Below are 15776 nucleotides of genomic sequence, written 5' to 3' on the forward strand. Positions count from 1 at the left end.
ATTTCAGAAGCAATACATGCCAACCTTGACATTGTAATGATATACAAACAAACTATAATCATGGCCCCCAGTTTGCAAAATTCAGAGGCCCTGGCAACTGAAATGGATTTTTGATGAGGAATCATGGCAAGTTGCCTGCTGACCTTGCAGTCATCTTGTGCACCTGCCCCCTTAAATACTGTGGCCAATTCCTGCACTGATCTCCTGCCACCGTTTCCCATTTCTAATGCCTGGCAGCCTGAACTGGCTTGTTGCTGTCATTTACCCTTCCAACAACAGTCTCCCGCTGCCTTCTTTGCCAAATGCTGTCATCACAGAGGAGACAGAATGCTCAGTATTATGATGAAAGGAATGGAAAATAACCCAGAGAATATCATAATGTCTCTGTATCGATCCATGGTGCGATTGCATCTCGAGTACTGTGTGCCATCACCTCTTCTCAAACAGATATAGTGGAGCAAGAAAAGGTTCAGAGAAGAGTGACAGAAAAGAGAAGAGTTTGAAGGGCTCCCCTGTGGAGAAAGGCTAAAGAGGTTAGGGCTCTTCAGCTTGAATAAGAGAAAGATGAGGGGAGATATGACAGAGGTCTATAAAATCATGTGTAAAGGAAGGGGTAAATAGGGAATAGCTGTTTATCCTTTTAAAAGTAGATTGACTAAGGGACAATCCATGAAGATAATAGGTTGCATTTTTTAAATTAATTGTAGGAAGTATTTTTTTCACTCAAATGCACAATCTGTGAAATTTGTTGCTAGAAGATATGGTGAAAGCAGCTATCATAGCTGCATTTAAAAAGGGGTTTAGAAAAGTGGTTTCAGGATATTCCTAAGGAATATGCATGAGGCAGATCTGAATACCTTTCATATCCATCTCGTATGACTGACTTACAGTATACATAATCTAATCCCTCTCTGGTTCAGATTAAACAACTGTCTGCTTAAGTGCTGGCATGGGCAGCACTTTTGACAGCTTGCTGCCGGCATTCAAGCTGAATATTCAATGCTGGGCTGTTTCCAGCGACTGGTATGGAACATCCAGGTTTTTCAAGTGTCTACTTAAGCATGTATAATGCTATTTTCTGTAGTAAAATTTTGAGGATAATGTACATAAACTATAAAAGTTAAACTGTGATAGCTATAAAACCTCCGCATTAATTGTTGGGGCATCCACAGCACTTGGGAGAAGGAAGCCTTTCCACTAACATGGAGCAATGGTATTTCCTCATGTATAGGCTGCCTGCCCGTTTGTATAGGCTGCAGGAAATGCCGATGTAGTTTTTAAAACTCTTAGATAAGCTGTCCCATCTTACTAGCCACAGCTTATCTAAGAGTTTTAAAACCTACATTGGCCTACCCAATGGGGTATCCTATACATCATCCACCCCCTTAAATACCTCCCTCTCCAGTACCTCCTGGATGGCCGGGCCTGCCTCCTCTAAAAACGCTGTGCAGGGCAGGAGCGATGTTTGCGATCTCAAGCCTCGCCCCACGCCCTTCCTGATTGGCTGCCGTCAATTCACGTGATGGCGGCCATTCAGTAAGCCGTACGGGGCCAGGCTTGAGATCGAAAACATCGCTCCTGCCTTGCACAGCGAGAATGGAGGCGGCAGCGCCTGCCAGCAGAGATGTCTCTGGAGTCCGATAGCAGTGCATACAGAGGGGCCTGGGCCCAAGCTCCAAGGCCGGCACCAACCTGACTCCAAGTGATTAATTTGTTGGTGTCCAAACCTTCCACTAGTGTCCACAGTTTGCTCAGGAAAGCCGGCACGTTCAAGTTCTGTAAAATTTGGCCTCAAACCCCACCAGGCTCGAGAGAAGAGCAGCAGCGCGGTACAAGGTATTTAAGGGGGTTGAGTTTTTAAAAAGTTTAGCTACGGTACTCCTCTAATGGGCCGGCTTTTCTAACAGCGACTTTTAATGTCTTTAGATAAGCCACTCCATTTAAGCACGCCACACCCAATACACAGGTAAAACCCATGTATAAGCAGCGGCCTATACATGGGGAAATTTGGTAATACATGTTAATAGTACGGCTACTAATGCAGAGTGTGGCCTTTTTGAAGGCACTCTTAAGAGCCTTCGCTTTTTAAAATTGTGTTTTTTAATTGGTTTTTAATCGGTGCAGCCAATTAATGCGCCGATTAAACCAATTAAATTAAGCAGTGGTAGGGTGCCTACCGCTGCTTAACCTTGGGCGCCATTTCCTGAATCGGACCCATATGCACTTACTTCTACGGGCTTATGCATGTATAAAGTGACTACATTCTAGGAGCAGGTGTAACTTTATGCAGGAGCTTTGAGACTTTACAAAGGCTCACAGACAACATACATAGAGGGGTATAATCAAAAGAAATGTCTAAGTCCAAGTTGGACATAGGGCGCTAGTAGCCAAAAGGTCATCAACGTCAAAATGTCTATTCTCAAAAAGTACGTTCAAAATAATTTTTTTCTGAAAATCGTCTATCTATATGTCCAGGTGTTTGATCGTCCATACCATCACTACGTCTAGCTTTATACTACATTCTTGACCAAAAATTTGTCCAGTCCCAAACGCCCAGAACAAGACCTTTTGGATGTGGGAGGGGCCAGCATTGTGATGAACTGGCCACCCAGACATGGCAACAGAGCAGTGGGGTACCTTACAGGACACTGCTGTGAACTTCACAAAAAGAGTGCCAGATAAACATCTCACCAGAACTCCCTTATAGGTCGTGGTGAGCCCCCCCAAAACATCCTCAAAACCCACTATATCCAACTGTCTACAACCCCAATAGCCCTTATGGCTGTAGGTGGCACCTATATGGTAGTACAGTAGGGTTTAATTGGGGGGAGGCTCACATTTTCCATCTTGAATGTAGTGGTTAGAATGGCTTAAGGGCCTGGGTCCTCATCTCTATGGTTTAGTAGCCCACCCCCCAGACTACTAAAGCCACCTTCACCATATGCACCCTTTTACTTAAAGTTACATTTTCATGTTCAAGGCATGTGGCACATGTGGTGGTGGGGGCAATGCCCCCCCCCATCCCCCAAACAGCACTCCACCTTGACCCACATACCCACCCCAATCAGCACTTCAGCATTTCATGTGGCACATGTACCTCAATCCACACCCCCCACCTTGATCCAGCATGTCAAAGTGCCACGTTGACAGAGCCGCACTGAATAGTCCCGCAATGAAAGGGCCACGCTGAACTCTTAATCAGTGGCGACAGAAGGGCTGCGCTAAACTGGCAACTCTTAAAGGGCTGTGATGAAACATCTCATTCCATATCTAACTAAAGTATATCTATCTACAATACCGATATCTATCTATCTATATATCTACAATACGGATATTCGCGGGGGTTCCGTTCCACCAATCCGCTCCGCCAATCAGGAGCTGCTTTGACACGCAGCTCCTGATTGGTAAGGCCTGACTTTAGTACAGGAAGAGGCAGTCGGAGTATACCATGAGTGATTTCCTTCACTCGCCGGCGCTCCGGCTGCCCTCTCCTGCCTCCTCTTCACGGTCGGAAAATACCGCGAACCGTGGATTCGCGGGAGAGCATTTTATTTATATATATGCTAGAACCCCTTCTAATACTAAAGAGAACTAAGAAGTTCAAAACAAGTCAGTGTGACATTCAGTGCAAGTGAAGTCACTCTTATGTAAGCCAGTGATGGCTGCAAATAACATTTACTATGCTAGAGAAAATGCAGTTTTAGAAAGGTTTTCAAAGTGGCCTTATTTATTACAGCGTTATACAACTCCTAACATGTTTACTTACCTTCAAAGTTGCTCTCTACATTTTTGTTAGCTCAAGCAGTTGCTGGAATGAATTGCCTCTACAATCTCAAATCTGAAGGGGAGCTTATGGAATACTTATGAATGTGAAATTGATGCAAAGCTGATGGGTGAAATGATTGCATGCCTTAACAACATCCATTGTGTAGGTATTTCACATCAGCTGGGTTTTTAGTAAATTGTGGTCATAGATCAGAGGGAAATCATCAGCTCAGGTCTATGAATAAACATTGGCTTTACAAAGTTTGATGGGCAGCGTTTAGGGTCACTATTCTAAATCATTATTATTTTGCCACTTTCTCATGACAGCATGTTAAATAATTTAAACCACCAGTTGTGTCAACTACCTAACAGACATCTGCTACAAAACAGCAGGGTGTTTTCCAGTTCAGTTTCATTATAACAAGGCAAGTTCAGGAGAATATAAATGTAAATCAGATGCTAGGATTGTTTTCTTTCTTAAAAAAAAAAAAAATTAAGCAGTTTTTCAGGTATTCATTAGTTAATGAATATCCAATGCCCACCAAATTTTGAACTAAAATTGGATTACTGAAAATCACTCTGTTGGTGATAATTTATTGTTGTTGATAATGTAGTTTTTATATACGTTTGACAGTAATTTGTTATTTCATTTCTGACATAAACCACTTTGTTAATACACCCTTCGAATGATGATATATAAAGTATAATGAAGTATAATAAAGTATAATGAAGTAAAATGATATGAAAACAGAACTTAATTGTTTTAACAAGTTTTATAGAATCATAGAAAACAATCATGCATTTTTTTTCTAGAATGACTAGGATAGTAGACTATTTCAACCTTTCAAGTTTTGAGATAACACTAATTCAGATTTATGTAATGTTTTTATCCAACAGGATCCCAATATTCATTATAGAGTCTGATACAACATATAAATATACATACAGTCACCCCAGGCCTGCTATCAATTAATGATCTGATTCATGCTTGATCAAGGACTGGCTCGTCAGATGAAGCTGAGGGACAGTAATATCTTACAAAACACCAGGACACACCTTTTACTCAAAACATTTACTGCAATGATGTAACATATTTTGCGATATATCAAAATAAATTTTCTTCTGCAACCTTTTAAATGAACTTGCATCACTATTATACAATGCCTCTCTGTGCAAGGCATAGACTCAATCAACTTGAATTACATACTGCGTGTGTTTAAATATAATTATGTGAGTCATTAAGCAAAGGGTGGGGGAGTTTAATGAGGAAAACCGAGTGTTTACAAGAAGATGGCCACGTTTAGGGCTTGGGTGATGAAACTTTGGCTGCATATGACTTCAGTGATCAACAGGCACACACTCTGCCCTGAAACAACCCTCAGTGAACGAAGCAAAGTATGAAATGAGAGCATATTCATGTAACAAGACTAGACCCTGCTGTACATTTCTAATGAGATACTATGAAGAAAGCATCTGTGAAGACAATTGATGCCTACGTTAGCCACATTCAATCTGCGATTACTCCAGGAAACAGTACACTGAGAGCAGATGGTGTATATGAACAAAAGGCAGTAGCAAGATTCAGTGCAACACTAACGGCTAACATGAGTAATGAGCTTTTGATTCAAGCAGGTCAGATAAGGCACTATGTACTCCATTCGGAAGTGCTAGAGTATTAAAACTACCACAAAACATATAACAGGTGCAGGCAATGCAAAAAAAAAAAAAAAAAAATTCAAATCATCGTGGTGAGTTCTTCGGTTATGAGACCAGATAATACATTAATGTACTAGAATAGTGTTTCTCAACTTCTTCAAGCCAAGTATCCCCTAAGTCTAACAAATATCAACTGAGTACCCCCACCTAAGCTCCTCTCCAGACTCCACCCCCTAATAATAGTACTAATTGTAATGCAATTTCTTCCATCCATTTTTCATATACACAATATAATCTTAATACATAATGAATCTTAATACATAATGGTAACCACAAAATTTAAAAAAAAACCCACAAAGCACAGAAAATGTTAATTATCATTTATATTCTTTTTTTCAAAGAGGTCGAGGCAGATGACTTTAAAATATGCAATGTCACTTCAGTAAGAACTATAGAAAAATAGACAAATATAGTGCAAAATATAGACAGCAGATATAAATTCTCAAAACTGATACATTTTGATCACTAAATTGAAAATAAAATCATTTTCCTACCTTTGTTGCCAGGTGATTTCATGAGTCTCTGGTTTCACTCCCTTCTGACTGTGCATTCAACATTTATTTATTTCTGCCTCCTGCATGCTTGCTCTCCTCTTGACCCCATCCGCTTCCCCAACTAACATCTCTTTGTCCCTCCATGAGTCCAAACTTTATTTCTCTCTTCTCCACCCCTATTGGCAACATTTCTCCCTCTCTCTCTCTCACTGTCCATCTCTCCCACCCCCTCTACTGCCACATCCAACATTTCTCCCTCTCTCATCTACTGGACCATGTGCAGCATTTTTTACCACTGCCCACCAGCCCCATGCCCATTTCTTCTATCACCCCTCTCCAGCACAATGCCACATCTCTCCCTCCATCACTATGTCCAACACTCCCCCCTTGCATCCCCTTCAATCTGTCCCTCTGTTCTCTCTCAACCACCATATCCAACATTTTTCCCTCTCATGTTTCTATTCTCCATGCATATCTACCTCACACCTCTCTCTCTCTATGCTCAATGTTCCTCTTTCTTCCTTTCTCCATATGCACCATCTCTTTCCCTCTCACTCACAGACTCATGCCCAACAATTCTCTTTCTATTCCAACCCGCCTATGTCCCAAGTTAGTGCCCCCTTCCTCCTTCCCTTCTGTTTCCATGTTCATGCCCCCTCCTTTATGTGTCCTGAGTTTGTGCCCCCCCTCCCTGCCTTCCAGCCTTTATCCCAAAATCATGTTCCTCCCCTATCCCAACGTGCTTCTTCCCCCCCTCCTTTCTCCCAGATCATGTCCCCTCTCTCCCTTACTTGCTCGAGTCACACTCACTCCTTCTGCCTTCAGCTGTAATCGTTGCAGGGATGCACAGGCAGCGATTCACATACTGCTTGTGGATGACCCACAAGCCTTCCCTCTGACATCAACTCTTACATCAGATAGAAGGTGTCCGGGTCAGCTACATGCAGCATGTGAACCGCTGCCTGTGCGTCCCTGCAACAAGAGCCGCTGAAGGCAGAAGGAGGTACATGGGCTCTCCCTCCCCCCTCCACCCGGGAGGCTTTCCTCTTGACATCAGCTCTGACATCAGAGGGAAGCCCTCTGGGTCAGCTTTGATGGAGGGGGGGCAGGCGGGAAGGAGGGATCCCCAGTAGCGGCTTGACAGAAGGGTGGAGGCCAGGAAGGAGGGATTCCTGGCAGCGGCTTGTACAGGAGGGCAGGAAGGAGGGATTCCCAGAGGCAGCTTCAGCCGACGGGCAGGCAACATCCTTGTACTCACAACAGGCAGCTAAAGGAACGGTTACCTCATATTGAGAAACACTGTACTAAAAACAGAAGACTTCAGAGGTCCCCCCAAAACTTGTTTTTATTTCTGTTCTTACTTGAACTGCTAAACAATCCTTATGCAGTTTGTAGTGTGGGTGAAAAAAAACCTCTTAATATTAAATGTTCAAATCCCAGACCGCCATCTTTAAACTGCACGGTGTTACTATTTCAATACTCTTACTACTCAAATGCACATAAATATGTATATGTTGTGCTCATCACCAATTACTTAATTTATACGATCTGTGCTTAATTACTTACCTTTTAATAAAATTCCCAATGCTTAGGGTAGCTGATAAGGTAGTATATATTTATGCACATTCAAATAGTAAGAGTATTGAAACAAAAACAATAGTAATAGGAGGTTTTTTTAACCAATGAAGATTTCTCTCTTTCATGTTTACTGGCAAAGTTCATGACTTGTGGTAAATGGGTTCTGAGGTTTTTCCTCCTATTAACTTGAACGCATACCAGGCAGTTTGAAGATGGCAGTCTGGGATCTGAACATTTAATATTAAGAGATTGATTTTTTTTCACCCACACTACAAACTGCAAAAGGATTATTTAGCAGTTCAAATAAGAACAGAAATACAAACAAGTTTTTTTTGGGGGGAGTATTATGTAGATTGGATAATGTTCTCTCAAAAGTGCCTGTATAGAGTGTTTACGGGACTTCAGGGGTCTCCTAGGCTTGATCTGTACAATGTGCTACCAAACTGCTAGCAGTGCAACTGCAGTTACTACCTCCTCTTCAGGCGGCAATAAGTTTAGCTGCACTATCAACAGTCCTGACAACTGGCATGTAGCACTGAACTGTGCATTATTTATCTCAGCTAGCCACACCCACCCATGCCACACCCAACTGCCACATTAGCCAGGTACTGCAGAATTTTTTTACTGTGTGCTACTGTTTTTAACATAGTAGACCAGGGGTGTCAAAGTCCCTCCTGGAAGGCCGCAATCCAATCAGGTTTTCAGGATTTCCCTAATGAATATGCATGAGATCTATTTGCATGCACTGCTTTCATTGTATGCTAATAGACCTCATGCATATTCATTGGGGAAATCCTGAAAACCCGACTGGATTGCGGCCCTCCAGGAGGGACTTTGACACCCCTGTAGTAGACAGTAGTACAGTTCCACGCTACTGTCTTCTACTCAGTAAAAGCCAAGTTGGCAGCTTAATGCAGCTTAGTAAATGAGTTGTTTGGTGTCACAGAAACAAAAACCAAAGAAAGAAAATAATGGCAGGCAAAGATTGTATGGCCTATCCAATCTGCCCATCTATCTGAAGTTTATTCAATAGGTTCCCTTTCACTGACACCCCTTGGGCATTATTTTGGTCAGTTAGCATGGAATTTGCTCTGCATATCTGGCACCTCTGCTTTTCAAAGAGCCCGTGTCTAGATGGGGAAATGTAAAGGGTTTCTTCTTCATCCAGAACTGGTGGCATGATTAGCTGGTAGTCAATTGGTAGACCAAACAAAGAAAGTCCGTAACATAAGGCTCCTTTTACGAAGCCGCGTTAGCGGTTTTAGAGCATTCAGCTTTTTAGCCTGCGCTAAACCCACGCTACACAGCTAGAACTAACGCCAGCTCAATGCTGGCATTAGCATCTAGCGTGGCTGGCAGTTTAGCACGTGCTATTACGTGCGTTAAACCGCTAACGTGGCTTCGTAAAAGGAGCCCATAATGTATTCACCACTACGTGCAATTAAAAACATTAAAAGCCCAACACGGCCATGTTGCGTTCATACAAAGGATGCATCAAGGGCACAAAAACATGTTAATGAAGGAAAACATATGGTAAATGATATAAATAAATAAAGTAACACAATAATTATTGAAACACTCGCTTAATACGGGAAAAATTGATTTAAAACATAAAAATTCTGGCAACATCAATGTAATTGTTAATAGCACTAGTTAAAAAACTCGTAGAGGTGAAATAAAAACCTACCCAAGTGGTGTGTCCAGGCAAAAGTATCTGCTTGATAGGAACTATAAAGTAATAAGTACAGTTATTAAAATCAAGAGCAAAAAAACTACAGATGTGTGCAAGTGATTCTTGATTTATTTTAGTTGATTTGGATTGAATTTGATAGCACTGTTGTTTTTCAGCGTTCTACAGTTTGCAGGATCATTTTCATTTAAGGCTTGCTCTATATATGCACTTTGGGCAAAATTCTACACACGGTGCACAACTGCACCTTTTAGGTGCCAGTCCATGCAGTAGTCAATCAACTGCTAGATGCTGCTTATAGAATCACACTCAGAGGCACCTAGGTGTGCTTAGGCATCGCTAGGCTTCGACAGGCGTCCTAGAGGTAGGCACCAGTTTATTAAGCCAGGTTATACCTGGCCTAATTTGCCACCATCTATCTTGCACTTCTAGAGACGCCTAAGTTTACCACACCTATTTTCTGCCCTTAACCACTCCTACTTTTCAGGTAGGCGTCATCAGGCATTGGAAAGCGCCTCAACTTAGTCATCACTAGGTACCGTGCACAACTTTACCCCCTCTTTTAAGAAGCCATGTTATTGTTTATCGACAGCCATGGTGGTAAAAGCTCCGATGCTCATAGACTTCCTATGTGCATTGGCACTAATGCTGCTCCAGCTGGCGATAAAATCAGTTTTTAATGGTGTGGTCAATTACCTCACCATTTAACCAATTAAAAAATAATTTAGTTGCACACACATTTAGCTTATGCATTGCTAGGCATCTGTGATTAGGGTACCTAGCAGGGTCTAACCTAGGCACCATTTATAGAATCTGTCCCTTTACTTCAAGCCTGCTACACGGCTGGTTTAATATGATTTTGTGATTTCATTCTTTTTAATGGTTTTATGAAGCTTTTATTAAGTCCTGATCTTTGACCTTTTGCTGTCAGAGCATAAAGGCTGCAAATGATTAGCAGCAGCAACAGATTCTCTGCAATAGGCTACCATTTCTGGCTGCTGTTTGGAGAGAGCTGCTAGTAATCTTTATTTTTATGAAGCTAAGTAATATTTTAAATGGACCTAACTCTGGCTTTTAGCTCCTGATTTTAATCACTATCTGGCTGATATTCAGCCCAGTGGTGACAGTGTTCTTTTGACAAACACTGTCGCTAAAACTGGAAATTCAATGCCGGGTCCTGTGCTGGCTTTGGCAGTGAATTTCTAGTTGTTTAAAAGATGCTTAACAAATGCCTGGTTAAGTCAATATTCAGATTTAAACAACCATGGGATAGCATGTAGAAATAGGACTGCTATTTATTTGATCCAATTTATGTGCTAAACATAGCTGGTCATTTCTGGCTCCTAAAATTCCTCTGGAATGCCCCAATGTAACCAGCTTCCACTTCATAGCTAATTGGTCACTAACTGGTTAAGTGCTCCTGAAAATGACTAGATAGGTGCACACAGACAAGTTAACCAGTCAGCAGCCATTTCCAGGCAGTTAATTTGCTATGAATATTGACTGGTATATTTATTACTTTATAGTTCTTACTCACATAGTTAAATGCTGCTTGGATATAGTACTTGGATAGGTGAGATTATTTGAAAAGAAGTTCTGGAATGAGAAGGCATAGGATGAAATTAAGAGGTGATAGGCTCAGGAGTAATCTAATTAAATACTTTTTTTTACAGAAAGGGTGGTAGATGCATGGAACAGTCTCACAGAAGAGTTGGTGGAGACAAATTGTCTCTGAATTCAAGAAAGCGTGGGATAGGCACATGGGATCTCTTAGAGAGAGGAAGGGATAATGGTTACTGTGGATGGGTAGACTGTATGGGCCATTTGGTTCTTAGCTGCCATCATATTTCTATGAGAACCAAAGCGGCTTTCTTTTCCTCACAAAATGGTTTGTTGTCCTTACAATAGCTCCTTTCAGTTTTACCCATTGCTTTCCTACTTCTTCCAGATGTTCCCATTCAGACAATGCCTTTATGTTATCCCCAATCTGAACAAAGTTAGTTGTTTTTTTTTTAAGTCTAGTACTTTCACTTTCGAATGAGCTCTTTCTGCACGTGCCAAATGATCACCCACTATAACATCAGAAACACATTCCCCATTTGTAAGTACTAAGGGGGAAATTTTAAAAACAGCACCCTATTGGCACCTAAGTTAATTGAAGAATGCTGTTAGAAATGTCAAAAATGGCAAGGTTGAAGCAGCTAGCAGTGCCTAAATAAAAGACACTGGAATCCCGCCTACATAGGTGCTTTAGGCTGCCGAACGCCAAAGTAGGCTTGGCCAATGCCAGAAGTGGCATTAGGTGGTCTAAAGCATCTATGTAGATTGAGTCACACAAAGATAGGTGGCAGAACTATAGGTCTGAGGAACCCTGGCCTATATTTCCAGTGCCTATCTTTCCCGTAGGTGCAATTCTGAAACTAGTGCCAATGTGTGATTGACTTGCAATCGGCAGCCACTTTTATGGCGGCCACTGATATTGGCGCCGGTTACAGAATCTGGTCCTAAGTCCAGTATGGCCCCCATCCCATATGGGTTCCATTACCAATTGCTGGAACAATTCTTATTGAGAATCCAGGATCTCACTACTTCTAGGAAACCCCACAACAGGGATACCCCAATAAACATCTGGTATATTAAAATCACCTATTAGTGCCATTTCTACTTTTACAGCTATATTTTGAATGTCTTCTATTAAATCTCTGTCCACTTCTTTTGTCTGTGAAAGAGGCCTGTATATTACAGGCAGTTTATGTCCCTGACATAGCCCTTCTGTGGGTGAAACACAGCCATGTCAGATTTTTGGTGTCTTAATTACATGATATGGTGAATAAATTGTTGTGTAGACTTTCTTCATTTGGTCTGATGTTTGTCTGTACCATACTGGATCTTGCAGATCACCTGCCTTCTTGTTTCCTCAGCTGGTAGTCAAGTACATTCTTCCTGTCAGGCAGTCAGCTATCTGCTGAAAATTGATACACATGCACTAGGATTTATTAGCCTTTTTATCAAATAAATAGTGTTGGCCTAACTCGGTCTCATGCTTCTTGGTAAACAGGGTTGTAACAGTATAGGCTTGTAGTGGGTCAATTCATGATACACAGAGACCCATCTCCCAGGACTTCCTACTTTGCCTGTGGCAGATCCTTCCAATCTTGAGGTAGTTCTACAGTAGTTGGAAGGCCTGTATCACTAGAGACCTATTCTAATAGACAGCAGTAGCTATGCTATTAAAGGAAAGAATCTCAATAGTTTCAATTTATTAATTCAGTATCTTATCAGTATAAACTCGGCTGGGCCAGGAGAAAAAAAAAAGTTATTTTCCAGACAGCTAAAGTAACAAAATGAAAAGATTAAATCGCTTTCCATATCTCACTTTCTTCTAATCCTTACTGGCAGCTAGTAATTCTGCTCTCTATCACGAACCACACATTTTGCAAACTATAGTCTTAACCCAAGCAATAATACAGAGGTGGTTAAACAAACTCAATTATAGTAACCTCACTGAGATTGTAATACTTGATAAAAGGAGACAGTATAGTATAAAACTATTGCTTCAAGGCATGATCAAGTATGTTTCTTTACACTGCTGCTAAAGTTAAATTGTTTAGCTTAAAACAATAGTACCAGCTATATCTTTCATGTAGACAGGCAGGCCTAAGTGAGCCTGTTGATGTCTCTGGATATTCAGAAGGCATTTGACATAGTCAATCATGAGAGACTCCTGAAGACATAAAAAAAAGTCACAGGATAGTTTGCCAATTGTGGATAGTGAAGTGGTTAAAAGAAAACTGAGCTAAATGATCAATTTTCTTTATGGAGTCTGTACTGGTACCAGTGCTTTGCAACATTTCTAAATGATCCGGATACGTGAATAATGATGCGATCAAATCTGGAGATGATATTAACAGTGGCATAGCGAGGGAAGTTGGCACCCGGCATCACCGTGCTGTGTGTCCCCGCTCATCCCCAATGCGTGAGCATCCCCCGCGTACCTCCTGAAACATTCACTGGTGCAAGCATACTCCACCTGCTGCTCGCGCCGGCCTCGTCTCCCTTCCGAAGTCACATCCTAGTCCCGCAACTAGGAAGTGACAGAAGGGAGATGAGGCCGGCACGAGCAGCAAGTGGAAGACGCTGCTTGTGCTGGCAAACATTTACCCCCCCTCTTTTACTAAGGCGCGTGCTAGCCATTTTAGCGCATGCTATATAGCGCGTGTTAAAAGCTAACGCGCCCATAGAATATAATGGACACATTAGCATTTAGTGCGCGCTAATATTTAGCATGCGCTAAATCGGCTAACATGCCTTAGTAAAAGGACTCTTGCGCCCCCCACAAAGATGGCACTGGGGGCAGTCTGCCCCCCACTACACCACTGGATATACAGTTAGACAAAGTTGTAAAATCAGAAGCGATTTGTGAGAAACTGTGGGAAGGACTGGGAGACTAAGGGCTCCTTTTACAAAGTCACGCTAGAGCCTTAATGCGTGGAATAGCGCGTGCTATATTGCTGCGCGCGCTAGTTGCTACCGCCTCCTTTTGAGCAGGCGGTAGATTTTAGGCTAGCGCGCGCTAATCCGATGCGTGCATTAAAAACGCTAGCGCACCTTTGTAAAAGGAGCCCTAAGCATCCAGATAGATTAAATTTAATGTGGTCAAGTGCAAACTGATTTACATAAAAAAGTAAAAATCAAACCAAACCTACATGATACTAAGGGCTCCTTTAACAAAGCCATGGTAGCGATGCTACTACAGTAAACACACCAAGCCCATAGAAACTGACTGGTCTTTGGTGTGGCAGCACTGGGGTCACTGCCCTGGAAAATTCTCTAAGCATCATTGTGGACTATATGTTGGAATTTTCTGCTTAGAGTACAGCAGTTGCCATAAAAGTAAGCAGAATATCTCTATCACACCTTGAGTATTGTGTCCAGTTCTGATCCCTGCATTTCAAAAGATAAGGCAGAATTAGAAAAGCTACAGACCAGGGCAATGAAAATGATATGGCAGGTGGAAGAACCACCCTATGAGGAAAGGCTAAAAAGCTTAGGGATCTCCAGCTTTAAGGTAAGACAGCCAAGGGAAGATAGGATAAAGGGCTATAAAATGATGAGTGCAATTGAATGTGTAAAGGCTAGGGATTCACTTTGATTAGGGCATATTTGGTTTGATAGTGTACCATAAAAATAGTAAACTCCAAATTAGCATGCATTAAATCAATTAGGGGCCCTTTTACTAAATGCAGTAAGATCCGGGCTTAACACACGGTAATGCAGGCTTATTCAGTGTACCAAGTCCAGAAGTAATGGGGCACCCAAAAAGAGTATTCCCTACAATTTCTTACTAGGCTATGTGCTAATGCTGCTATTAATGTGTGGGACCAACGTGCTGTCAATGGAGATACACTTAGGGCCGGATCCTGTATAGGACGCCTACATTAGATGCCACTAGGGGCCCTAATCAAGGACACCTAGCGATGCCTAACAGAATCCACATGGAACTTTTTTTAATTGGCTTAATTGGCATGGTAATTGACTTCACCAGTTTTCAACCAATCAAAAAATAAATTAAATGACCAATTAAGAGTTCCATGTGGAATTAATAAGACACCTAGCAATGCTTAAGGCGCCCTCCGACGCCTAACAATGCCTACCTGAAAAGAAGGCATGGTTAAGGGTAGACTATAGCCGTGGTTGATTTAGGCATTGCTAAACATCTGAGTACCAGTTAGGCAGAATTCTGTAAAGGACACCTAGGATTGACAACTGCGCAGAGTGATGCCTATAATATAGGCAACACTTAGCAGCCATTTATAGAATCTAGCCCTTAGGCCCGGATTCTCTACATCAGGGGTGTCAAAGTCCCTCCTCGAGGGCCGTAATCCAGTCGGGTTTTCAGGATTTCCCCAATGAATATGCATTGAAAGCAGTGCATGCACATAGATCTCATGCATATTCATTGGGGAAATCCTGAAAACCCGACTGGATTCCGGCCCTCGAGGACCGACTTTGACACCTGTGCTCTAGATGGTGACATTGTCGGCAGCCGCTTTAAAAGTGGCCACCAATCGCATGTCAATCACATGATGTTGCCATTTAAAGAATCGTGCCTCCCGCAAAGGCAGGAGCCAGAAATGTAGGCCAGGTTTTCAAGGTCTCCATTTCCGGTGCCTACCTTTGATATGAATCGCAACTACGTAGGCGCTTTATGGCGCCCAATGTCACTTTTGGCATTAGTCATGCAATTCCAGCACCTTGAAATTTCTTTTAAGTACTGTTTTAAATGGCGCTTTGGACTTAACTTAGGCACTGGTAGGGCACCTAAGTTAAAGAGTTATTTAGAGAACATGGGCCTTAGTGCCTCTGCAATAATAGTTTGCCAGCCCAGCGAATTAATTGAAGGGAGCACTCATACCTATTCACTACCCAAGGTCCATTCATTAATGCCTTCTAAACAAAGCTTCATTAGCACATGATTTAACACACACTAATAGCGTTTTTTACTGCAAAGGTAAATGCATTCTTGTGTTATC

The 15776-nt window shown here is 41.9% G+C and overlaps 1 protein-coding gene across 4 annotated transcripts in view; it reads right to left on the bottom strand.

Annotated features, from left to right (window-relative positions):
• The window catches only part of DIAPH2 (diaphanous related formin 2), a 1499255-nt gene that overhangs the window by 2780 nt on the left and 1480699 nt on the right, over positions 1 to 15776 (bottom strand). The window lies entirely within an intron of this gene.

The sequence above is a fragment of the Geotrypetes seraphini genome, chromosome 5 (genome assembly GCF_902459505.1).
Source record: "Geotrypetes seraphini chromosome 5, aGeoSer1.1, whole genome shotgun sequence".
Lineage (NCBI taxonomy): Eukaryota > Metazoa > Chordata > Amphibia > Gymnophiona > Dermophiidae > Geotrypetes > Geotrypetes seraphini.